The sequence below is a fragment of the Manis pentadactyla genome, chromosome X (genome assembly GCF_030020395.1).
Source record: "Manis pentadactyla isolate mManPen7 chromosome X, mManPen7.hap1, whole genome shotgun sequence".
NCBI lineage: Eukaryota > Metazoa > Chordata > Mammalia > Pholidota > Manidae > Manis > Manis pentadactyla.
Genome location: NC_080038.1, coordinates 127,549,050 through 127,576,473, shown reverse-complemented (window position 1 = coordinate 127,576,473; position 27,424 = coordinate 127,549,050). Strand labels below are relative to the sequence as shown.

At 36.5% G+C, this 27,424-nt stretch overlaps 1 pseudogene; it reads left to right on the top strand.

The window, feature by feature from the left end:
* Positions 1–1,769: 1,769 nt before the first annotated feature.
* Positions 1,770–2,154, top strand: LOC130681820 (non-histone chromosomal protein HMG-14-like; annotated as a pseudogene).
* Positions 2,155–27,424: the final 25,270 nt, after the last annotated feature.

Here is a 27,424-nt window from a genome sequence, read left to right as displayed (position 1 = left end):
TAATGACAACAATCGGTAACGGGTAGCCAGCATCTATAATGTGCCAAGCACAAAATCCCTTTACACAATTTTCTCTTTAATCCTTAAAATATCTCCTGGTAGGGACCTTCCTGCATGAGGATTGTAACATACATGTTTATAATATATATGCATCATATTACATACATACATATACAAAACATACTTATTATTTTCATATACATATTATTATGTCTGTTTTTTGGAACCTCTTGAGAGTAGGTTATAGATGTGATGGCCCTTTATCCCTAAATACCTTAGTATTTCCTAAAAACAAACATATTCACTGATATAACAACAGTGCTATGATCACAATCAGTAAATTAACACTGACACAATATTATTTATCTGTCTACAGACCTCATTTCAGATGTTGCTAGTTGTCCCAGTGATGTCCTTTATAGCAAAAAAATACAGGAACATGGGGTATGTTCAACTGTCATGCCTATTTAGTCTCCTTTAACCTGGAACACAATCTTTCTTTACGTTTCAAGACACATTTTTAACAGTCCTGAACAGGTAGAATAGCCCTCAGTTTACTCCTGATTGTATTCAGGTTATGCATTTGGGGCAGGAATAACTCTGAAGTGAGGTTGGGCTTTTCTCTATGCTTCACATCGGGAGACCTGACGTCAGTCACTCCCAATTTCTGGTGATGTTGACTTTGATCATTGGTTAAAGTGATAACTGCCAGGATTTTCTCACCATTACCTATTTCCCCCCTTTGTAATTAATAAACTTCATTTGGGGAGATATGTTGTAAATGTGTACGTAGCCTAAACATTTTACACACTACATTTATTTCATTCTTACCTGAAAATATTATTACTATTATGGTTGCTGAATGATAATTTCTAACCCCATCATTGCTTCTACATTTATTAGTTGGCTTTCTACTCTAAGAAGGACCTTCCCTTTCCACTTTTATTTCTTATTTATTTATTATATCAATATGGACTCATGGATTCTTATTTTATTTAAAGGGATAAAATCTTTAACTGTCATTTATTTATTTAGATGCTCAAATTATCCTCCATTTGGTCAGTGGAAGCCCCTTACAAATGGCTCCTATTTTCCTTTGACATATCTGCCTCATAAGTTGAATAGTTTCTTACTTTGTGGCACAGCAAGATATTACAGACTCATCTTGTTCTTCTCCTGCCCAAATTAGGAGTTCAGGTTCCTTTGAGTATTTAGGAACCAAGACCTGGACACTTGATGTGCCCATTGTTTCTCTGGTGTCATTGCTTCTAGGTCCTCTGCTAACAAAGCTAAAAAGCATACACATATATTCACCACATACATCTGTATCTATTTACGTATCTATCTATATACCCTTATCTATATGAAAATTCACTAGGTTGCAGTGATACCTCAAAACCCAGTCTAACATGATCATGTTCATTCTTTTTTCCCCATGTTCCATATTTGTATCTCCCTTCTCTGACAATGAGAAACCTGGCTGGCTTTACCCGCAATATATCGATGTATTTGGTCAATCCTAGAATATACAGAAAGTACTTCAACATGGCTACCCCTTGCCTCTGAGAAAAGGAAGCCTACAAGCTAGAGTTCAGTAGTTTTTAGAGTTCTTTTTTACTTTAACCTGAGGTCATACTGTCCAAATATTGTATTCAAAGGTTACGGGAGGGTGGGAAGGCAGGCAGCAGCCTGGTTTTGCAAAGGCTCTTTGAAGGCTCTTCATGCTAAGTGACCTGCAGGCACAAGGCTTGTGCCCTTCCCAGGCCAAGATGCCCCAAAGGAAGGTCAGTTCAGTCAAAGGGGTGAGGAAGGGAGAGCCCCGGAGATCTGCCAGGTTGTTAGCTCAATCTGCTCCTGCGATGGTAGAAATGAAGCCAAAAAGGGCAGCAGGAAAGGACAAATCCTTGGGCCAAAAAGTGCAAACATATGGGAAAAGGGGACAAAGGGCAAACAGGCCCAAATGGCTAACCAGGAATCTAAACACAACCTTGCAGAAAACAGAGACCTGTAAACCAGAGGAATCCAGCTTCCAGGGGAGCAGGAGAGAAGGGAGCCAAGTCTGATCCCCATGTATACCATGTCTTATCAATGGTCTCTGTATCTCTGTACAGTAATAGGAATATCTTGATCACCTATGTTGTAAATGCAAGCTAGAAACATTTTTAAGAAGGGAATTTCACTTCATCTCATTTGTTAAGTGTAAATGCTTTTATTCAATGGGTGAAGTCATTTGTTGGTTGGGTTGTTTTGTTTTATTTTTTGGTTTGGATACAAACAGAAAATGCTGAGATATTAAATTAGGTGAGGGTCTGACTATCTTTAGTATAAACTTCACATTCCGTACATTGGGTGGATGCAGTTTTTAAATCCTATAATAATACAAAGCATAAAAAAATGACAATTTGGAGTCACAGTCATACATTTCACGTCTTCAACATGGTAAATGACTTCTATTCCATGTTGCTTTTCAATAGAACTGTTTTGTAAAGAACCCTAACTTGCTTTCCTTGCCAGCATCATGTGCACTTTGTAATGTATTTAGCTGAGCTAATTCAGCTTCCCTAATGCCTCTGTTAGATGTTGTGAAACACTGGAAATTCATGTGTGTAATATGTATGATATTAAATTGTGAATTAGTGGGATTTAAAATCTGTCAGCTTATCAGACATTTGAAGGTACTGATAGTTGATATCCTCTTAAGGAAAACATATGTCCCCATTTTAAGCTGAAAGTAAGTAAAATAGAAAAGAATTAAAACTACATGGCTTTTTAGATTTTTAGTGCATACATTAAAATTTGAACAAATTGTTCATAGTATCTGTGTACTGATCCTCAGAACAACCAATAAAATCTCAAGTGTGAAAGAGAAAGGTTATTTGAATTAATTCTCTTTTTTCATTTTCCCATGCAGTTATGTTTATTCATTTAAAAATAGATTTCCATTCATTTGTTTCTATCTTTATTTTTGTTCCATTTTAGGGTTTCCCCATCCTTGTTGATTTTATTGATTTTTTGTTTGAGTATGTGAAACATTAACATGATTCCAAGAGTTAGAAATGTTCAAAAAGGAATTCTTGGAGACTGTCACGCCCACTCCATGCCTATCTTTTCTTCCATGTTCCCACTCACACCCTGTAGGGAACAGATCTCATTAGTCTCTAGTTTATCCTTCTTATGTGTTTTATTCTAGCACAAATGAGCAGATGCATGTACATTTTCTTATTTCCCCTTTTCTCTTAAACTAAATATATCATACTACACATGCTGTTTTCCACTTTGCTTTTTTTCACCTGACACTATATCCTGGAAATCACCCCACATTAGTTCATACAGCTTTTCCTCATTGTCTTAAAAAAAAGTTTTATCTTACAAAACTGCATAGTTCTCCACTGTATGGATGTGCCATATTTTATTCAACAATTAAAATATTTTGTAATTACAAACAGTACTGCAATGAAGAGCCTTGTGCATATCTATTTTTGTATAGGTGGATATGAATCTTCAAAGTAGAGTGGGAATGCTAGATCAAAAAGCAAATATGTGCCATATCTTCTTTATCCATTCATCTATCAATGGGCACTTGCGTTGCTTCCATAGCTTGACTATTGTAAATAATGTTGCGATGAACATAGGTGTGCATATGTCTTTTTGAATTAGTGATTTTGTTTTCTTTGGGTAAATTCCCAGAAGTGGAATTACTGGGTCATATGGTATTTCTATTTTAGTTTATTGAGGCACCTTCATATTGTTTTCCTCAGTACCTGTACTAGTTTACATTCCCACCAACAGTGTAGGAGGGTTCCCTTTTCTCCGCATCCTCACCAACACTTGTCATTTCTTGTCTTTTGAACAGGAGCCATTTTGACTTGTGTGAGGTGATATCTCATTGTGGTTTTGATTTGCATTTCCTTAATAACTCTGATGTTGAACATCTATTCATGTGTCTGTTGACCATCTGTATGTCTTCTTTGGACAAATGTCTTTTCAGGTCCTATTCCCATTTTTTAATTGGATTATTTGGGGATTTTTTTTTGGTGTTGAGTTGTATGAATTCTTTATATAATTTTGGATATTAGTCCCTTATCTGCTATATCATTTGCCTTTTTATTTTGTTGAGGGTTTCCTTTGCTATGCAGAAGATTTTTAGTTTGGTGTAGTCCCACTTTTGTTTTTGATTTTGTTTCCCTTGCCTAGGAAGATGTATCTAGAAAGAAATTTCTCATGCTGATGTTCATGAGATTCTTGCCTATGTTTTCTTCTAAGAGTTTTATGGTTTCCTGTCTTATGTTAAGTCTTTAATCCATTTAGAATATACTTTTGTGTATGGGGTAAAACAGTGATCTAGTTTCATTTTCTAACATGTAGCTATCCAGTTTTCTCAACACCATTTATTGAAGACACTGTCTTTACCTCATTGTATATTCATGGCTCCTTTGTCAGTTATTAATTTACCATATGTGCGTAGGCATAAATCTGGGCTTTCTATTGTGTTCCATTGACCTATGGGTCTGTTCTTGTGCCAGTGCCATACTGTTCTGATCACTGTAACTTTGTAATATGGCTTGAAACCTGGGAGTGTGATACCCCCAGCTTTGTTTCTTTTTCTCAAGATTGTTTTGGCTATTCAGGATCTTTTGTGGTTCCATACATATTTTAAGATTATTTGCTCTAGCTCGCTCACTGAAAAGTGTCATTGGTACTTTGATAGGGATTGCACTGAATCTGTAAATTGCTCTGGGCAGGATAGCCATTTTGACAATATAAATTCTTCCTATTTCATGAGAATGGGATATATTTCTGTTGATTTGTGTCTTTAATTTCTTTCATCAGTGTCTTCTAGTTTTCAGAGTACAGGTCTTTCACCTCCTTGGTAAGGTTTATTCCTAGGTATTTAATTTTTTTTGATGCAATTGTAAATGGAATTGTTTTCTTGATTTCTCTTTCTGTTAGTTTGTTGTTAATATATAGGAATGCAACAGATTTCTGTGTAGTAATTTTGCATCCTGCAACTTTGCTAAATCTGTTTATTAGTTCTGATAGTTTTGTGATAGAGTCTTTAGGGTTTTCTATATAAAATATCATGTCATCTACAAATAGTGACAGTTTTACTTCTTCCATACCAAGTTGGATGCCTTTTATCACTTTTTCTTGTCAGATTGCCATGGCTAGGACCCCCAGTACTATGTTGAATAAAGTGGTAAGAGTGGGCATTCTTTTCTTGTTCCTAATCTTAGAGGGAAGCTTTCAGCTTTTCACCTTTAAGTATGATGTTGGCTGTGGGTTTGTCATATATATCACATGTTCCACCTATACCCACTTTGTTGAGAGTTTTCATCATGAATGGATGCTGAATTTTATCAAATGCTTTTTTCAGCATCTATTTAGATGATCATATGGTTTTTGTCCTTCCTTTTGTTAATGTGGTGTGTCACATTGAATAATTTGTGGATATTGTACCATCTTTGCATTCCTGGATGGGCATGATGAATGATCCCCTTGATGTATTTTTTAATTCAGTTTGCTAATATTTTGTTCAGGATTTTTGCATCTATGTTCATTGGGGATATTGGTCTGTAGTTTGTTTGTTTGTTCATATTTTCTTTTTCTTCCTGGGTCAGTCTTGGAAGGTTGCATGTTTCTAGGAATTTGTCCATTTCTTCTAGGTTGTCCAATTTATTGGCATATAATTTTTTCTACAATTCTCTTATATTTCTTTGGATTCTATGGTGTTGGTTGTAACTTCTTCTTTTTCATTTTTGATTTTTTTGTGTCCTCTCTCTTTTTTTCTTGATAAGTTTTTCTAAGGGTTTGTTTATTTTGTTTATCTGCTCAAAAAACCAGCTCTTGATTTCATTAATTTTTTCTGTTGTTTTTTAGTCTCTATTTTATTTATTTTCTCTCTGATCTTTATTATGTTCCTCCTCCTACTAATTTTGGGCATTGTTCTTCTTTTCCTAGTTCCATTAGTTGTAGGGTTCTAATTTTCTTGTTTCTTAAAGTAGGCTGATATTGCTATAAACTTCCCTCTTAGAACCACTTTTGCTGCATCCCACATATTTTGAACCATTTTACTTTTGTTTTAATTTGTCTCCATGTACTGTTTGATTTCCTCTTTGATCTGTCCCTTCATCCACTGGTTATTTAGAAGCATGGCATTTAGCCTCCACATGTTTGTGTTCTTTCAAGTTTTTTTCTTGTTAGTGATTTCTGGTGTCATACCATTGTGGTATGAGAAGATGCTTGATACAATTTCAATCTTCTTAAATCTGTTGAGACTTGTTTTGTGTCCTAATATGTGATCTATTTTGGGGAATATTCCATGTGCACTTGAGAAAAATGTGTATTCTGTTGCTTTGGGATAGGATGTTCTGTCAAACCTGTTAAGTCCATCTGGTGTAATGTGTCATTCAATGCCTCTATTTCCATTTTTTATTTTCTGTCTGAATGATCTATCCATTGATGAAAGTGGGGGATGGTAAAGTCCCTTACTCTGATTGTGTTGCTGTCAATTTTTCCCTTTAGGTCTTTTAGTATTTGGTTTATGTATTTAGGTGCTCCTATGTTGGGTGCATAGATGTTTATGATTGTTATATCCTTTTGTTGGATATATCCCTTTATCATTATGTGATGTCCTTGTTACTTTCTTTGTTTTGAAGTCTATTTTGTCTGATATAAGTATTGAACCTCCAACTTCTTTTTCATTCCTATTTGTATGGTTGAGCTTTTTCCATTCCTTCAGTTTCAGTCTGTGTGTGTCCCTAAGTCTGAAGTGAGTCTCTTGTAGGTAGCAAATAGATGGTCTAGATTTTTTTTTATTCATTCAGTCACCCTATGTCTTTTGATTAGAGCATTTAGGTCATTTATATTTAAAGTAATTATCAATATGAATGTATTTGTTGTCATTTTGTTAAGTGTTTCCTCATTGTTTTTGTTGTTCTCTGATCCTTTCCTCCTCTCTTGCTCTGTTTTCTTGTGTTTTATGACTTTCCTTAGTGTTATGATTGGGTTCCCTTCTCTTTCTTTTTTGTGTATCTATTATAAGTTTGGTTTGTAGTTACCATGGGGTTCTTATATGACATCCTATAACAATCTATAATAAGTGATGGTCATTTAAGTTCAAATGCATTCTAACAGCACTGCATTTCTTACTTCCCCCTCCTACCTATTTCACATGCGTTCCCCACTGTGCTCTGGGGAGTTGCCTTGGTGGCATCAACCTTCAGATTTGTGCACCCTCCCTGTGAGCTGGGGAACTTTCCAGTCCTGCTGATGGGGGATGAGCCAGAAGATAACAGTGGGGAGCAAGTCAGGACGACTAGATCATGCCTAGATCCTCCTCTCAGCCACACTAAGATGTGTGGAAGGAACACAAACAATGGCACTGGCTAGCTTCTCAGATATGGATTGCTTCCAATGGTTCCCTTGCCAAGTGGTGGATATTTACTTCTGAAACTTAGGTTTTTTCGCTTACACTCTAGTTGCACTGTAATCTGCATGGCTTTTCTTCCTGCACCTCGGGGCAGGGAGCCTACTCTCCCAGTGATATCCCTTTACCACCCCTCTGCCAGTGGCTGTGCTGGTGGTGGGGTTCCTGTGGTTTCAGTGTCTCTGTCTCTCCTGCTGTTTTGGACATTTAATAAATTTTATCTTTCTGTCCCTTGTTGTATGGACAGTGCTCACTTCAGTCTCCATTTTTCTTCTGTGTGAAATACTCTGTGTAGCAGTGTAAATTCACCATGTAGGTGGAAGAAGGTGGATTCAGGTTCTCTCCACTGTCTTCCCAGTATCTGCAGTTTTATTAGTAAGTGCAGTTAACTTTTGAATAACATGGGTTTCAACTATGAGAGTTCATTTATACATGGATTTCTTTCAATAACTATATTGGAAAATTTTCTGGAGATCTGTGACAATTTGAAAAAACATTTTCTATTTTCTAGCTTACTTTATTTTGAGAATACAATATATGATACATATAACATACAAAATATTTGTTAGCCAACTTTTATGTTATCAGTAAGGTTTCCAGTAAAGAGTAGACTATTAGTAGTTAAGTTTTGGGAAAGTCAAAAGTTATATGCAGATTTTCAACTATAGTGGGGGTCAGTACCCCTAACCTCCATGTTGTCCAAGGGTTAACTGTATTGCCAAATTCCCCACCATGAGAGTTATACTAATTTAATTTTGACCAGCAAGGCGTCAGAGTGCCTGCTTATTCACAGTATCAACAACAGAGTTATTTTTTATACTTTTTAGTTTTTGCCAATCTGATACTTGAGAAGTATAGTTTTACTTTGCATTACTTCTTATCATGAGGGAAGTTAAATATCTCCCCATATGTTTAAGGACCATTTTTTTTTTATTTGGGGGAATTGTTTGTTCATGTCATTTGACCATTTTTCTAGCAGGTTTTTTACATTTTCTCTCCATTTTCAAGATTTTTTTTGTATGTTATGTATATCAGCCCTTTATTTCTGATACATGTTGCAAATAATTTCTTCCAGTTTCTCTCAATTGTTTAGGGTAGGGAGAGTACATGGGCAAGTTTTTTAGTCAAGTTTATTAGTCTTTTCTTTTATGGCTAGCAAGCCTTTCCCCACACCCAGATTAAAGAATTCACTCATGTTTTTTTCCTAGGACTTGTTTGCTTTCATGTTTTTGTTTGTATCCCTGATCCATATAGAATTTATCTTTACACATAGTATAAAATACAGATTCAATTTTATCTTTCTCCAAATGGCTAACCAATTTTCTCAGAGCCACTTATTATAATTTCCATTTTTCTTGATAAGAACTCTCTTTACTTTCATTTTCTTGATGATGATACTGAGGCTTAGAAAAGTTGAGCAACTTACCCAGTGCTGCACAGATAGTAAATGGAGTCATAGATGGCCCTCTATGAAGGGGTGACTAAGACCTGCAAGGTGGGAGGCATACTGCTAGGTGAATATTTAAGGGAAGAACAGCCCAAGCAGGGGTAATAGCAAGAGCTAAGACCCCGAGGCAAGAGTAAAATTGACCCATAGAGGGATAATGTGTCTAGAAAGTGGTGAATATGGAGAGAGCATTTAAGATGATGGAGAGGCAGGCAAGTTATACATCATGTAAAGTGTTAATGGGGATTTTGATTGTCCTGCCATGGGAAATATCTGAAAAAAATTTTAAGGACTGAAGTAGTTAGCTCTAATTTATGTTTTTGAATAGCCAATATTGGCAACTTTCTGAAGAATGGATTGAGAATAGAGACAAGTATGAGCTTGTTGTAGAAGTCCAGGGGAGAGTTGGTGGTAGTTTGCACCAGCATGATGGCAACTGAGGTGAAGAGAGGTGACAGATTCATTGATCACTTAATGCAGTGAAATTTGGAGCAACAAAGGGCTTTGCCTTGGCAAATAAAGCATCATACCCTACGATTTCTTTTAGCTTCAATGGAATTAAATTGAGCTCTAGAGTGATAGGCAGACAATTAAACTTAAGACACCAAATATTCAGGAACTTTATTACCAGCTTCAAGTATGAAATGGTAAGCTCATACAATCATGTTCATCTCTGACACTTCATGGTTCATGGGAACAAAATCTGCTTTGTTTTCCCTGAAGCAACATGAATATTGGTTTACGGAATATAAGAAATATGGGGCTGTGTAACACAACCAATAGCAAGTGGCTCTAGTAATATAATGATACCAAGAGAGTTTTGAGAAGAAAGCAAGAGTATCTTTTCATGATACTCTTTTCAGAAGGTAATGACCTGTCTCCAAATATTCTGTTTGCTCTTCAGATGGAAAATTCACGAATATTTCTCTCTAGCCTAGATTTCTCTGAACTCCAAACCCATATACCTATTTTCTTGAAGTCTTCATTTACATATCAAATAGGTACTTCAAAACTACCATGAGCGAAGTTGAAGTAAGTCTTCCTCCACATTTTGCTTCCCTCAATCTTTTATTATTTTTATTTTGGTATCATTAATATACAATTACATGAGCAACATTGTGGTTACTAGATTCCCCCCATTATCAAGTCCCCACCACATACCCCATTACAGTCGCTGTCCATCAGTGTAGTAAGATGCTGTAGAGACACTACTGGTCTTCTCTGTGCTATACTGCCTTCCCCGTGTCCCCTTCTACATTATGTGTGCTAATCGTAACGCCCCTTATTCCCCTTATCCCTCCCTTCCCACCCGTCCTCCCCAGTCCCTTTCCCTTTGGTAACTGTTAGTCCATTCTTGGGTTCTGTGAGTCTGCTGCTGATTTGTTCCTTCAGTTTTTGCTTTGTTCTTTTACTCCACAGATGAGTGAAATCATTTGATACTTGTCTTTCTCAGCCTGGCTTATTTCACTGAGAATAATACTCGTTAGCTCCATCCATGTTGTTGCAAATGGTAGGATTTGTTTCCTTCTTATGGCTGAATAATATTCCATTGTGTATATGTACCACCTCTTTATCCATTCATCTACTGATGGACACTTAGGTTGCTTCCATTTCTTGGCTATTGTAAATAGTGCTGCCGTAAACATAGGGGTGCACATGTCTTTTTGGGACTGGGAAACTGCATTCTCAGGGTAAATTCCTATGAGTGGAATTCCTGGGTTGCTTCCCTCAATCTTTTTCTCCCTTAATCAGACCTCCATCCAGCCACCCATCAGCTAAAGCCAGAAATGTGGGGCACGTCTTTGATTCCTCTTTTTCCTTGTGCAGCCACTTCCATTCTATCCTTCAGAAAGTCCTCTGGTTTCTACTTCTAAAACAGAAATTGAATCCTTTCACTTTTCTCTGCTACCACTGTCTATCCTTCAGAAAGTCCTCTGGTTTCTACTTCTAAAACAGAAATTGAATCCTTTCACTTTTCTCTGCTACCACTGTCAAAACCCTAGACAAGTCCATACTCATCTTTTGTCTGAACTTCTACAAAGGTCTCTGCATTGGTGGATATATATCCAGTCATGTATCTCCATCAGTTCTCCACATTGACATGAGACATAGACATCAGTCTTAAAGAACACATACCATCTGACCACTCAACTAACTTAAAAACCTTCAATAGTTTCCCATTATTCTTAGAACAGGGTTTCTCACCTCAGCACTACTAACATTTCAGGCCAAAAATTCTTTGTTGTGGGAGCTGTCTTCTGTACAATGTTTCTCAGCATCCCTGACCTCTACTCACTAGATACCAGTGGCAGCCCACTTCCAGTTATTCCAACCAAAAATGATTCCAGACATTGCTGAACATCCTCTAGAATAGTGGGGTGTACAAGATTTATTCTACCTTAGAGAAAACCCCAATTCCTTACAATGGCCTGTGAGACCTTACATGAGCTGAATTTTGCTTACTTCTCTGATTTTAGTGTGTGTCATACTTCCTTATGCTCACTATACTCCAGCCACAATAACTGTATTGTTGTTGTGGCTTTTCCTGGGATGTGCTCCAGCCACAGGGTTCTTTCCTCTGCACAGGCTAATCCTTCTTTTTGTAATGCTGCCCCCAAATGTGTCCCTTCCTTGTACCACATTTGCTCATTTAGCATTTGCTTATGCTTCAGATTTTAGTGCAGTGAAGTGTTTCTTGATCCCCTAGGTCAGTCATGCTCCTGGTATGTACAATCTCAGGTCACTGGTACAATTCCTTCTCAAAACTTCTCCCAGCTTGTGTCCCGGAGGACAGGGACCATACTATTGCTGGCTCATAATTATATTGCCAGTGCAGCCTCTAGGATTGATTGCCTGAGTTTTTCCCCCAGTTTGACATACAGCACTGTATATGTTTAGGGTGTACAGCATAATGATTTGTCTTATATATATCATGAAATGTTTACTACAGTAAATTTAGTTAACATCTACCATCTTATATAGATACCAATAAAAATCTAAGAGAAAAAAGTATATATATAGTAATGAGAACTCCTAGAATCTACTCGCTTAACAACTTTCTTACATACCATACAGCAGCGTTAACTGTAGTCACCATATTGTAAGCTATATCTCTCCTAGTGCTTATTTATCTTATAACTGAAAGTTTCTCTTTTAACCAAATTCATCCAATTCCCCCTGCCCCTACCCACTACCTCTGGTAACTACAAATCTTATGTATTTCTCTTTACCTGACTTATTTCAAGGTCTACCCATGTTGTTGTAAGCGGGCTCCCTGAGTTCTTGACCCAGCTCTGCCATATATAAGCCATTTGACCTTGGATATGTCACTTGATTTATTTAAGATTTACTATCTTCCTCTGTAAAAGTGTCCTAATAATTACTTCATTGAGTTATTGTGGAGATTAAATGAAAATCGTTTACCAACATGGCTAGCATATAAAAATAACTCAATAAACCCTCATTACTATTACTATTGCTATCATTATTATCATTATTATCACCAATCAAGAAAACATGACCATAGGTAGCAACTGAGATACAGCTTTCCAAATAATTATTTCCCCTTTGGCCCAAGAGGTGCAGCTCCTTTCCCTTTAAAATATATGAATAGATGGTTTTATTTTCTGATTTGATTATTTTTTTACCTTTAAGGAGTAATTTGAATATTTTACTGCTGAGAACAAAATAACAATAGTCAATTCAGCATGATTTTTTTCGTGGTTAAGAAGCTAATTTGTTAGGTCTGACTTCTTCTGGTATTTAATGTCTCCCCTCAGTGTCAATCTACCTCTTCTTTCTTCTTCAACCATCATTAGAAGAGGAGAAGGCAACAGTTAGGTAATGTTCAAATCACTTCCTCCTAAGGAAATTCATTTTACAAGGCCAGCATTACCCTAATACCAAAGCCAGATAAAGCACTACAAGAAAGCTACAGATGAATATTCTTACAAGTGAAAGAATATAGATGCAAAAATTCACAACAAAATATTAGCAAGCCAAATTCAACAGCACATTAAAAGAATCAAAACCATCATCAAGTGTAAATTCCTGGGATGCAAGGATGGTTCAAAATACACAAATCAATAAATATGATACAAAATGTTACTAGAATGAAAGATAAAAATCATATGATCACCTCAATAAATACAGAAAAAGCATTTGACAAAATGCAACATCTTTTCATGATAAAATCTCTCAACAAATTCGGTATAGATGGATACAAGCTCAACCCAAGAAAAATATATGACAAGCCCACAGCTAATATCATACTCAGTAGTCAAAGGTTGAAAACTTTTACTCTAAGCTCAGGAAAAAGACAATGATGTCCACTGTCACCACTCTTATATAACATGATACTGGAAGTCATAGCTAGAGCAATCAGGCTCAATAATTAAAGAAAAGACATCCAAATCAGAAAGGAAGATGTTAAATTATCTTTATTTGAGGATGATATGATCTTATATATAGAAAATCCTAAAAACTCAACCAAAAAATCATGAGAACTAATTGAATGAATTCAATTGCAGGATATAAAATCAACATAGAGAAATCAGTTGAATTTCTGTACAGTAACAATGAACTATCTGAAAAATAAATTAAGAAAACAATCCTTTCCACAATACCAAGAAGAACAGTAAAATACTTAGAAATAAATTTAACCAAGGAGGTGAAAAATCTGTACATTGAAAACTATAAGACTTTGAAGAAAGAAACTGGAAAAAGACACAAACAAATGGAAAAGTATCTCATGATCATAGAATGGAAGAACTGATATTGCTAAAATGTCGATATTACCCAAAACATCCATAGATTCAATGCAATTCCTGTCAAAATCTCAATGGCATGTTTTACAGAAATAGAATAACTATCCTAAAATTTGTGTGGAACCTAAAAGATCCTGAATAGTCAAAGAAATATGGAGAAAGAACAACAAAGCTGGGGGCATCGCACTTCTTGCTTTTGAAGTATACTACAAAGCTATAGTAATCAAAACTGTATAGTACTGGCATAACAATAGACACATAGATCAAGGAACAGAATAGAGAGCCTAGAAATAAACCCCCAGATACACAGTCAACTAACGTTTGACACAGGAACCAAGAATATTCAGTGGGAAGGGACAGTCTCTTTGATAAATGGAAAAACTGGATAGCCACATGCAAAAAAGTGAAATCGGTCCCCTATTGTACAGCACTCATGAAAATCAACTTGAAATGCATAAAAGACTTTAATGTGAGACCTGAAACTATAAAACTCCTAGAAGAAAACATAGGGGAAAAATCTCCTTGACATTGATTGTGGCATTGATTTTTGGATATGACACCAAAAGCAAAAAAAGCAAAGGTAAATAAATGTGATTACATCAAACTAAAACCCTGCACAGGAAATAATCAACAAATATAAAAGACAATCTCTGGAATGGGAAAAAATATTTATGAACCATATATCTGGTGAAGGGTTAATATCCAAAATACATAAAGAACTCATACAACTCAATAACAACAAAAACAAATAACCTGATTTAAAAATGGACCTGAGAAGGCATTTTTCCAATGAAGACATACAAATGGTCCACAGGTACATGAAAAGATGCTCAACATCAATTATCATTAGGAAAATGTTATATATATGTATATAAAAACCTCCAGTTTTAAATGATTAAGTTCTGGAAATATAATGTGCAACATTGTGATTATATTTAATAATACTGTATTAAACACTTGGTAGTTGCTAAGAAAGTAGATCTTAAATGTTGCCACCACAGAAAAGAAATAGTATTTTATGACTTAATGGAGGTTTTGGATAGCACTATGGTAGCAATCACATTGCAGTACATAAGTATATCAAATCAGCATGTTGTACCTTAAAAAATGTGTGTCAATCATATCTCACAAAGATATATAAAAAAGAACTGCCTTGACACTGTGTAGCCAACATTTAAAAATCTAAAGTTAGAGTCTGAAGCAGATATAATATTCTCATTTTCAATTTTCTGTTAATCAGAAAAACTTCATTATTTCCATTGGTTGATTTTACAATAAGTATGATGACTTATATAAATCTTTAAGCTAAAAAATTTCCTACTGTTATTAACTTATTGTCTTAAGCTTAAAATAAGAGGTTAGGTAGTAGGCAAAATAAGCACCCCCTCCACCCAATCAGTATCTTCACATCCTAATCCTCAGAACTGGTGAATATGTTACCTTATATGGCAAAAAATTTTGAAGATGTGATTAAGGATCTTGAGATTGGGAAATTATCTTGAATTATCCAGGTAGGCCCAGAAATAGGGCTCTTTATAAGAAGAAAGGCAACACTATGGAAGCAGAGAGATTGGAAGCTACTCTGCTGGCTTTGAAGATGAAGAAGGTGGCCAAGAGACAAGGAATGTACGTGCCTCTAGAAGGTAGAAAAGACAGGTAAGGGATTCTCTTTTAGAGCCTACAGAAGGAACCAGTCCTGCCAACACAGTGATTTTAGCACGGGATGACTCATTTTGAAATTCTAACATCCAGAACTATAAGGGAATAAATTTGTATTGTTTTAAGCCACTTAATTTGTGGTAATCTGTTAGAAGCAATGGGAAATCAAAATTGATCAACTTCAATAACTCTTTGGATTAGCTGTACATTTTAGTAAATAAAGGATTAGATTCTGTCTTTCCAGATTAAAATATCAATCCACTTGAAACATGGGGATTCTATATTCTGATTAATAGAATTTTCAGTTTTATTTTATTTTGTTTAGGTAATTAAGAAAAATTTTAAACATTCTGTAACAGAAAGTTACAGAAAATTATATAACCACCTATGTATGTACTCTCTAGTCTTAACAAGAATTAGTATTTTACCATATTTACTTCAGTACTCATCTTTTTAAAGAAATAAACAATTACTTTAAAAATTATAGTTGCATTCCCCAATTTAGCCCCCTCCATTCTTATTTAGAGTTTGGTATATGTAATTACAGTTTATATTATGTGATTATACTGTTGCTATAAATGTATGTGTCGGACATTTCCACTTAAATACTCAATTGCTGTCCAAAACACACATGTTGAAAACACAAGATAGTCTCTCTCTTTCAAAATGTGCTTCTCCCATAAAGTTTTCCATTTCTATCAATGGCACCACCACACTGCCGATTTTAGAGACACAGAACCATTTTTTTTCCTTGCCCTTCTTAACCACCCAGAAACCCAGCCCTATTGGTTCCAATTTCTTCGCTGAAATAACAGACACCTCTGTATGTTCTTTTATTTCAGTTACTACCTGTATTATCTTAATTCAAATCCTTGTTGTAATATGACAGAATTAATCAGATGATCTTCTAATTATTTTCTCTTCTATAATTTCTCCATTTTCTTTGTCCTTACTGCACAAAGTCACCAGACTTTTTATATGCTCTTTTGACCACATTGCTTCCCTACTCATAAAACATCAAGGACTCTCAACTGGACAAAGGACAAATTGTTATGCAGTTAAGTCCCTGTACTTTCTGGTCCCAACCTACAGCATTTTGTCCACACATCTAGTAGAGCCCTAATTATGTTTTGGGTAATTATCCATTAATGTGCTTGTCACCCACACTGGACTGTGACTTCCCAGAGGCCAGGAACTGTGCTGTATTCATCCTTGCAGCTCTAGGCCTTGTTCATATTGTATGTTCAATACACAGCAGTTAACCAAAATTGTTATGAATTTGGATCATAGAAGTCACATGAGAATTGGGTGGGTGGTAAGGGGTTAGTATGGCACCTGTCCGTTTTCTGAAGGAGCATTTCTCACTTTTCTTCTCTTGCTTTCTCCATGGAGACCAAACTTTTGAGATATTTTTCTTGTTTATGATGTCTTTTCTTAGTTCTATAATGTCTTTCTATATGATGTCTTTCTGTAGTTTTTCCTTTCTTATGTCTTTGTCTGGCCTTTGTATCAGGGTAATACTGGCTTCATAGAATGAGTTGAGAAGTATACCTTCTTCTATAATATTTTGAAGAAGTTTGTGAAGTCTTGGTATTGGTTCTTATTTAAACATATGGGATATTTCACCAATGAAGCAGTTTAGAACTGGAATTTTCTTTGTGGTATTTTTTTTTTCATTACTATTTCAATCTGTTTATTTGATATAGGTCTGTATTATGTAGCTATAGATTATTTCTCCTTGAGTCAGTTTTCTATAGTTGGTGTCCTTTAGGAATTTGTCCATTTCACCTATGTTATTTAATTTGTTGGCCTACAGTTGTTCATAATATCCTTGTGTAAGCCTTTTTATTTATGTAAGGTTGATAGTAACAGCACTCTTTTTAACCTGAGTTTAGTAATTTTAGTCTTCTCCCATTTTGCTTGGTCAGTCTAGCTAAAGTTTTGCCTATTTTCTCTGTCATTGCAAAAACTGGTCTTTAGTTTTGATGATTTTCTCTATTCTTTCTCTGTTCTCCATTTCATTAATGTCTGCTCCAATTTTTAGTATTTTATTCCTTTTGTACATTTTGGATTTAGTTTGCTCTTATTTTTCTAGTTCCTTGAGTTGGAAGTTTAGGTTGTTCATTTTAGATCTTTCTTATTTATTTAATAAAGGTGTTTATAGTTATAAATTTGCCTCTAAGTGGAGCTTCTGCTGCATTCCATAAGTTTTTGTTTTGTTTTCATTTACATTCATCTCAAAGTACTTTCTCTTGTGATTTCTTCCTTGACCCATTGTTTATTCAGTCTGTTGATTTTTACATATTTTTACATAATTTGTGGTTTCCCCAAATTTCCTTCTGTTATTAATTTCTATTTTCATTCCATTATTTATGGTTGGAGAATGTACTTTGTTTGATACCAATTCTTTTGAATTTATTGAGACGTGTTTTGTACATCTTAGGGCTTTGTTGTTAGGTGCTGAAATGTTTATAATTGTTGTATCTTACTGAGGGATTGGCCCATATATCATTATGGAATGTCCCTCTTTTCTCCCAGTAATGATTTTTGTCTTAAAGTCCATTTTGTCTGGTATTAGTGTAACCACTTTAGCTGTCTTTTTGTTACCGTTTATGTGGTATATCTTTTTACAGAACTCTGGAAATTACAAAAGATTTTCAGCAATCCAAAATTCTGAAAAAGATGACTAAAAGTTTTTTTTCAGACGTCCCATTCTGTCATTTTTGTTAAGGTTACTACTTGAGTCAATTTGTAAGGACATTTAAATATTTTCCTAAGTATCAAGTTTTGAGAAAATTTTGTTATCAATTTCTGTCATTATGACATTGTGATGAGCACCTACTCCACATGACTAACTTTATTCTGTTAATTAATGAAAGTTTTTCTTTTAACTTGGGATTTTAGAATTAGTAGAAACCATAGTTCAACACATTAAATGGAAAATACTTTTCATTTCTTGCTGAAAATATTTACGTATATAAATTAATTTTCATGGGCCACTCAGAAAATAGACACTAATGAATGCAGCTGAATATTTCCATGTTTCTGTTGCATCAGAGGGTTTTACAATGTTCGAGGGTTATTCAAATGTATTCTTTGGTGTCAAACTGACTTGGATTCAAATACCTGCCCTATTGCTGTAAACTATGTGACTTTGGACAAGTGACTTAACTTCAAATCCTTGGACAATTTACCTAATATCACTAATCCTCAGGTTCCTCATCTGTATAATTAAAATACATGACATCTTTTGCAGGGCTATTATCAGGATTAAACAAAATGACAGATGCTCAGAAAGGCTGGAACAGAAGAATATAAAGAAGTAAGTGTAAAATGTTAGCCAGGGCCAGAGAGATAGGCACAAAGAAAGTGTCTCATAAACCTTTATTGCTTTCCCTGTTTCTTTGTATGACTATCATAGGAAAATGGGCTCGATATAAAACTAAGACACCCTCCTTTCCAGAAGATTTGCTAGTATTTGTTAATTAAATTGGCTTTCATTTGCTTTTTTGTCATTTGCATCTCTCTGGGTAAAAGTTAATGACAGTGACATTCCAGCAACCTGAGAGTTCTAATTGTTTGAGTTTCAATTGAGTTTTTACCTACCATCAATAACTGAGAGTACGTTTAACTAGAGACATATCTTTGTAGTCCTTTGAGTATATAATTTTGAAAGGAAAAGAAAAGTATTAAAACTAATCACTCAGTCAAAATATGTGATAAATTTTGTTTTTGACTTTTTAAGGATCTTGAGTTGCATCAAGTATTTTATTTCTGAAAAAAATTCATCGAGTAAAATTTTGTTCAAGTGAACTAAAATTAAGCTTCTCAGTTCATTCATTTAACTTCCTTTGGTTAAATGTGTTTTGTGTTGAAGTACCAGTATAAGAAGAATAAGAAATCTTAAGTCAATTTGAGAGTAATTATGAACCATTAGCAGTTACTGAGAATTCTTCTTTCATTGTATTTAAATGTAGTCCTGTCTTCGGAGGATTTAACCTTTTTAAAAATAATGTCATTTGGCATTAAGATAGCAGAATGAATCATTAGTAAAATTCAAGCCACCCTATTCTACTTTTAAATCTTCATTCACCTCTCTACTTTTAATCCATCTAAAAACTCATCTGTTCATTCCTTTCATTTCCATCCTCTTCAGCTCTTCCTCATTTTTCCCTTATAGATAAAAGGAATGTAATAGCATTGCTTTTATGTGGTGTGTAGGTATGTGTAAATATTTATGTTTACTTATCTACATACATATACATCTTACTCTTCAATGTCTACTTTGGGGGTCTATAGAATATGACCATATATCTCATTTACTTATCACAAGAAAGTCAATGTTTTTAATCCCCATTTATATCTTTAGAAATGAGGAAGCCTAGATTTTTAAAATATTTTCATTTAAACTAAGTTTTCCTGTCTCTTCCCCACTATTTGAATAACATTTCATATTTTAAATGAAGTAAGTGTTGTTTGGGGGCCATATTCCAGTGGGATTAAGGAGCTCTGAACTGCCTTCCGAGCACATTCTTAGGACTCTCAGTGGTATAAAAGTTTAGTTTTTTGAGAGCAGATTTAATTTTTGGAAAGGGAACCCAGTCTTCAAAGGCCAAGTCTGATGAGCAATGAGGGGTGGGTCAAACTGGGTAATGCTGTTTTTGTTCAAAGACTAGGTGTGGATCTGAAGGAATGAGTGCACTTTCCTATATGACTCAGATATCGGTTCTAAAGGCATTTCCCCAAGAGGAGTTCCAAAATGTGAAGTATTGGCATTGAAGAGACTACTTTTGAAGTAAAAAAGTCCTTGGATGTTTTAAATGCTAAGAGTTTTTTTGAAACAAAGTAGTCTCATTGCTTTTTGGGCAAAGAGCAATCATTACAAGATAGGAGACCACCTGTTCCCTGAGAATTTACTTACTAAGTATTATTTTACTCACACTGACCACACTCTCTGTGAAACAGTCTTCAGCCACTCAGTAAGAATCATTTATTTTGAAAACCCCAGGCTTCGCCAACTTAACACTTAGCCTCTTTTTTCCCATTAGTAGGTATTACTTTAGGATCAAAATGAAGAATGAACTGAATGTGCTACTGATGTCAGAAACACCTTAATTAAGAGCAGAGCCCCTGTTGATTGGATTGAGGAATCTCAGAAGTTAGGTAATTTACTCCAGATTTTACAAATACAAAGAAACTAGTTGCTTGCAGATTGCATTGTGTTGATAGGAATGGTGACAGAGTTCAGGACTGAGAAACAAATGTAATTGATGACATTCAACATCCTTTTAATTCTGGGTGGCCACAGTGTTAAAAAGGACTTTACACAAGTATCCAGTGACAGAAGCATGCTGACAAATATATGTGATTCAGAAGAAATCATACTCAGGAGTGTTAAAAAGTAGTCACAGTTTTTTGTTTTTTTTTTTAGGAAAGCAAGCAGAAGCTTTTATTTAGAGATAAAGTGAAAGGACAGAGCTCCTGACTCACGCCGGGAGGGAACAATAGAGTCAGGGTGGTGCTTGTCTAGGGGTTTTATAGGCAGTTGAAAGACAAAGGACTAGGGATATACACCTGCTATGTGGTTCCAAAATGTTTATCTTTGAAGAGACATTAAGTTTCTTATTAGTCTTCTTGGTAATTTACAAGAATTTTACTGCTCTGATTTCCTCCCAGAATAGCAGCTTCCTGGGCTGGGAGGAGCATATCACTCAAGGTTGCCTGCTTTGCTCCCAAGGTGGGCTGAGTTATTGTCTGTTTGTTAAGAAACTTACTTTTTAATTAATTGGGTTTTAAGATGCAATCTTATTTTCAAGATGGAGTCCTTCCTATTTTTAGTACTTGTTTCAGGCTTGCTTGCTACATTGCCCAGGTTGTAAAACATTTGTTTAGGGCTGGAGGAAGAAAAGCAGCACCTGGGTAAAGTCAAAAAAACAAGCTGAGCCCCCCAGCAGGCCAAAGCAAATCCCCAATGGATTATCTTGCTTTGTTTTTTCTAGAGGCCCTCACCGTACTTTGTCTAAATCCACGGTCCCTGTCTCATCCTGACTCATGGGGGTAAAGAATGAGCTGCTCTTTCTTCTGCCAAAAGCATGCCTTTATTTTTGAATTCAGTGCTGTCTTGCCAATGGGTTTCAGCCTGTTGTGCCCCGTTTCCTTGAGTCTCTGTGTGGAGCCGCAGTCACCAAGCTCAGTCGCGAGATGCAAAAACAAAACAAGTCTTTATTGCTAGTTCGAACTAGAGTCTCAGTGGCCCATCAAAACACAGGACACAATCTGAGACCCTGAAGAAAGTTCCCTTTTTGCTTTTATACTTTTGGAAATTGGGTGTGGCTTGAGAGGGAAACTTCATACTCAAGATGGAGGACACAGAACAAAATGGAGGCACATAATTATTCAAGATGGGGGACACAAAATGGAGGCAGGGGGTCCCACAAGCCCTGGACAAGTTCACTATGGATTCAATGTGACCAAAGAAAATGACAGCAAAACGTTCTCTGGGTGAAAAAGTTATATCCGACTTTATATCCAGGTGGCAGGTCAGTCACTAAAATCCCACCCACTCAGAGCGAGTCTGCATGCAGCAAGCTGGTCTCTGCCTCTGGGCCTCTCTGCCCACACAGCCGTCCTCTGGGCCTCTGTCCTCGGTGCTGCCACCACTCCAGCCTCTGCAAAAGGTCCTCTGTCCTCTCCAGCTGCCACCTTCATCCAGCACTGGATGAAGCTCTTTTTATAGAGTCAACAGCCATGTATTGCCCACAGGTGTGCAGTGAGCTAGTCAGCCAGGGCCAGGTGAGAATCCTGGCCACAGAAACTCTCATTTTATCCACAGTGCCTGTGAAAATATCTTTCTTAAAATAATTTTATTGGATTATATATATCTGGAGATAACAGAGCTTTTAGGAAGCCTTGATTTCCCTCTGGCCTTCCCACTAAGCAAGAGTCACCTCAGAGTTCTGGATTTAGTGGTATGCTCTTACTTTACACCTTTTGGGAGTTCTAATCCAGACCCTAATTTCTTCTGCTCGGGCTTTAGCATAGTACACTTGGGATCATTCTTTGAGAGGCCCCTGCCTGTCTGATAAGTGCAGGGACTGTGTGACCTCTCGCTGCCACAGCAATGGTTGGTCAGACACAAGCCTGTTCCATTTTCCTGGAGCTGCAGAAAAGGAAATGCCGTACCCCAAGATGACTACCTTTAAGGAAGAGAGGTCAATAGACTAGAGCCATTTACATGTTGGGCTCAGTTTTCAGCTTGACTACCTCACAAACCTCATTTGCTCTACACAGGAGAAAGTGACACAGTCCCAGGAGGACTGCTTCGAATGAGGAGCAGGGGAACTTTTTCTAAGGCTAACGATAACATTCAGAAAGAGGCTGCCATGGACAGTTATGAAGGGGGGCTGTCTATACTCTCAAACACCAGTTTCTGCCACTGCCTGGGAATTATCCTACTAGTCACCCACTGTAAGAAATCTAACCTGTGAAGGGTCATCGGTGACTTGCATAGCAGCAGCCTAGCTGGAGGTTCACTCAGCACCATCAGATTGATAGGCTGGAGCTGAGATTCAAGGACCACTGTCTACTAGTCCGGGCTGCCCTTGGAGTCCGCTGATTAGGATAGTAAAGTAGGAAGTTGGCTCAGCCACCCCCCGACATTCCTGTCCGGAGGTGGGGGATCCAGGAGTGGCAGACACCGGGAAACCTTTCAACCAAGACTTAAGACTGGTAGCCAATGCTAATCGTCTTTTAAGTGGATAACGGGTGCCCAGACACATTTTTATGAGATAAAAAGTACAGCATTTAGTCAGAAATAAGAGTGAAGCGTAGATCTCCTACTTTGTGGTGGTGAGCATCCGGTTCTGCGAAATTGATGAAGTTAGAGGCACACAGAGAGCATGGAAAGGAAGTAAGGAGCGGCCCTGCCTCACTCAGAGGCCAGGGCAGCCTGAAAAAGCAGGCTGAAAGTCAGAGAGACAGAGAGAGACACACACTCCTCATGGATACCCAGTTGGGCTATGAGGATCTGCTTCCAGACATGCAGACCTTTGAGAAGCCACTGAAGTGCAGCCTCAGCCTAGACTCTCACAGGTGCCCACTGCTTTCCTCAGTCCCTCGCATCCGAGGAGATGCCCCTGAAAGGGAATCCTGGCTTCCAGTCAGCTGACTTTCCCAGCTTCCAAGGGAGATGGGGAATCCACTGAGGGAAATGCAGGGGAACCTGTGGCTCGAGACTTTGAGATTGGCAGCTGGGCTAGTCCCATTTAAGTGGCTGATGAGCGCCCGATGTTGTGTGCCATAGATGGCTTCCTTGTATAAGAAGAGTGAAATAAAAAGGCAGGCTCAGATGCCAATACTCACTTCTGAAGTTATCCTGGATGAGCCCCCCAAAATGATGCCAGGGTTCTTGTTCATGGAGTCGAAGAATGAACTTCACAAACACTCAAGGTAGGAGAGCCAGGGAGAGGCTTTTATTTAGAGATAAAGCAAAAGGACACAGCTCCTGGCATCCTCCAGGAGGGGACAAGAGAGTCCCCTAACGTACTCACAGTTTTGTGGTGTGTCTTCTTTCTTTGCCACTGAAATGCAGCCAGCTCTTGGAGACAGGGCATGCAGACCACTTGCACACAGCACACAGCACAGCAGGAATGGGATGAAGAGAAGAGAGAAACTTTCCAGGGCCTTTCTAGAAGGTCATCAGATTTTCATACTCCTGTGAAGAAACCCTGATACCTCTCCTTGTCTGGAAAGAGAAAACATCTGGAAATTGACCTTGGCTAGGGCTCTTGGAAGCCACAAACCCAGGGATGCCACCTTTGGGTTTTTTTAATTGCATTCCAGTAACACAATCAGGGGTTCAGTTCTTGGAGCATTGTGCAGTAAAGGAGCACACAAGTGCTCCTTTAAGAATGCTCCTTTGTGATTAGAGTCTGCTTCTTTAAAAGACAAAGAGCATTACAGGAGGATGGTATTAACCAGAGAGGACCACCCTTAATGTATGTTTTGATTTTTGACTTTTACTGCTGAGACTGGACTGCTCTTTTCCTTGTGAGTTTTGATCTAAGCTTTAGTCATTCATTACACATAGTTATGAACCACTGATTTAAATTCCACTGCCTTGCTTCATACTGTCTACCTTAGTCTGCCTTTCTAGGTCAATTAAAGGAATCATTTCATAAAAGTATTAGCAGAAAGTAGCAGTCCTTCTATATTTCCATTATTTTCCTCCTCTGCTCCTGTCCCTTCTTTCCTGCTCTTTCTCCCTCTCTCTCTCTCTCTCTCTCTTTAGTAACTCACCTGCATTATGAGGTCTTGTATTTTTCCCTGAGTGTTTGAACCTTTAAAATTTCATGTAATACCAAAAGTACATAAGAAAAAACTTTGATAAATGTACTACTTCAGTACACTCCATTTTTTAAAGCTGCTTTTTCCTCTGACCTTATGTAAAACATAAAGTTCTAAACAGTATTAGAGTCACACTCCCACTTAAATGTCACCAGGGTAACCAAAACCTTCAAGTAACCAGCAGAAGTTGCAGTTGCAGGTGGAATCCAGGGAGCCTGCACTGCCCAGAAGGCCTGCACTCCAAAGCTTCCTGCCTAAGTCTTCTCACACAGGAGAAAAGAGGTTGAAATTGCTTAGAAATATTTCACATATGCTAATTGCAGCCATCAATGGCTTCGGAAGTGAAGGGATTCTATGGCTTTTATCTGCTTGCTATGGCACATAATTGTTTTTTGTGCATCTGGGGAAAAGGGTGCAGATTAGTATGAAAAAGGTTGCATTTACCAAGGAAATAGTGCGCTATGCATGGGCTGTCTTTAAGGAGCTAGAAAGATTTTTTTAGAATAAACACTGACACAGGCTAGTGGAGAAGTGCAAATATCAAATTTTTCTCCCTTTGTCTTAGAAAAAAGGAAAGCACATTTTAGCCCATAGGATGAAGGAGAGAAAGGTGGGGGAGAATTTGGGGGAGGCAGCATATAAAATCTGAGAGGTTTAACACACTCACCTATAATTTCCAATGTTTTTTCTGAATCATTCTGTTATTTATTCTTGAACCTACACAAAATTTGCTTTTAATTGGGGTGAGGAACCCTCAGGAGGTATCTAGTCCAGACCTTTTAACTATTCTTGTGTTCTTTTATTTGATGTTTACTTTTTTCATTTATTCATCAAACATTTTGGAATGCTCACTACATTCAAGGTGATAGTGATACAAATGAAAGAATAGTTCCTGTTCAGAACATGTTTATAGCCTAGTGGGAGAGGCAGAGATGTAACCAGTATATTAACAGACTAGAAAATGAAAGGATTGAGTTGTGTTCAACATACAGTGAGGGTACCAAAGAAAAGATGATCTCTTTTGCCAAAGTTGGAAATATTACTGGAGTTACTTACATGACCATAGTGGCTCCTTTATTAAGCCTTAATCAGAGGGTTTTATTTCATAAGGGTTATTGAACATTAGGAGAAACAACAACTGTAAACAAAACAACAGACCCAAACTGGTGATCCGTTTTTATCATTATTTATTAATAATAAAGACAAAGGTAAGGAATAGCCAGCTCATCTCTTTCCTTGAACACTTAAAGCATATCTATGAAATATGTCCATGTCCCTTTTAGAGATAGGATGGTAGATGATTTATCTGAAGATATGCAATAAATTGGTAGTACTGGAGGCAATGATGCAGACTTTCAAGGCAGTATTTAACTTCTTTTGGGTCACGTTACCACTAGAAAATAAAAGTGTATGGAAATGAAAGAATATTGGAAATGAATAAGTGTCTTGTGTCTATATTATATAGCAACCGACTGATAGGAATGTTGTGCCACAAAGATCCCTTTTTACATACTGTCACTTAAATGGGAATGCCAACTGTCCAAAATGAGATTATGATCATGTTTATTATATTTTTCTTCTCATATTTTATTTTTTTATTTACATGGCAAACACTTATATAAGGCTTCCTATATGCTGTGTTCTAAAACTTCTAAAAGTTGTAAACTCATTTAATCATCACATCTTCCCTTTGTGGTATATAATATCCCCAGTTTATAGACATTAAATTAATTCATTTTAGGTTCAAACTTGTTAATAAAGGGAAGAAGCAGTTACATATCTATCTCCCATAATTATTCAAATGGAATAGACTCATTTTTTCCAATAAAAATGATTTGATTCACAAATATGTGGAAATTAAGCAACACACACCTGAACAACCAAGAGGTCAGAAAAGAAGTCAAAAAGAAAATTAGAAATATTACAAGACAAATGAAAATGGAAATATAACATAACAGAACTTATGGGATGCAGCAAAAGCAGTTCTAAGAAGAAAGTTTATAGTGATACATGGATATATTAAGAAAAAAGAAAAATCTCAAAAACAAACTAGGTTTACACCTAAGGAAGTAGAAAAATAAGAACAAACTAAACCAAAACTTGGCAGAAGGAAGAAAATAATTGTCGAACAGAAATAAGTGAAATAGAGATTAGAAACACACTGGAAAAGATAAATGAAACTAAGAGTTGGCTTTTTCAAAGATAAGGAAAATTGTCAAACCTGAACTAAGAAAAAAAGAAAGAAGACTAAAATTAATGAAATTATAAGTGAAAGAAGAGACACTACAGCTGGTATCACAGAAATACTAAGGATCATGAGATTACTATGAACAACTAGATGCTAACAAATTGGACAACCTAGAAGAAATGGAAAAACTCCTAGAAACATACCACCTATCAAAACTAAATTATGAATAAATAGAAAATTTGAAAAGACCAATAACATAAAAAGTGAGGAGTTGAATTGGTAATCAAAAACTTCCAAGAAAATCTCAATACCAAATGGCTTCACCGGTGAATTCTACCAGTCATTTCAAGAACTAATACCAATCCTTCTCAAATTTTCCCAAAAACTGAAGAGGAGAGAGTACTTCCAAACCCATTTTACAAGGCTATAATTACCATGATACCAAAGCTATACAAGGACACTAAACAGAAACAAAATTTTAGAACAATATCCTTAGTGAACGTAGATGCAAAAATCTTCAACAGAATACTAGAAAACCAAATCCAACAGTGTATTAAAAGGATCATACATGATGATTACACTGGATTTATTCC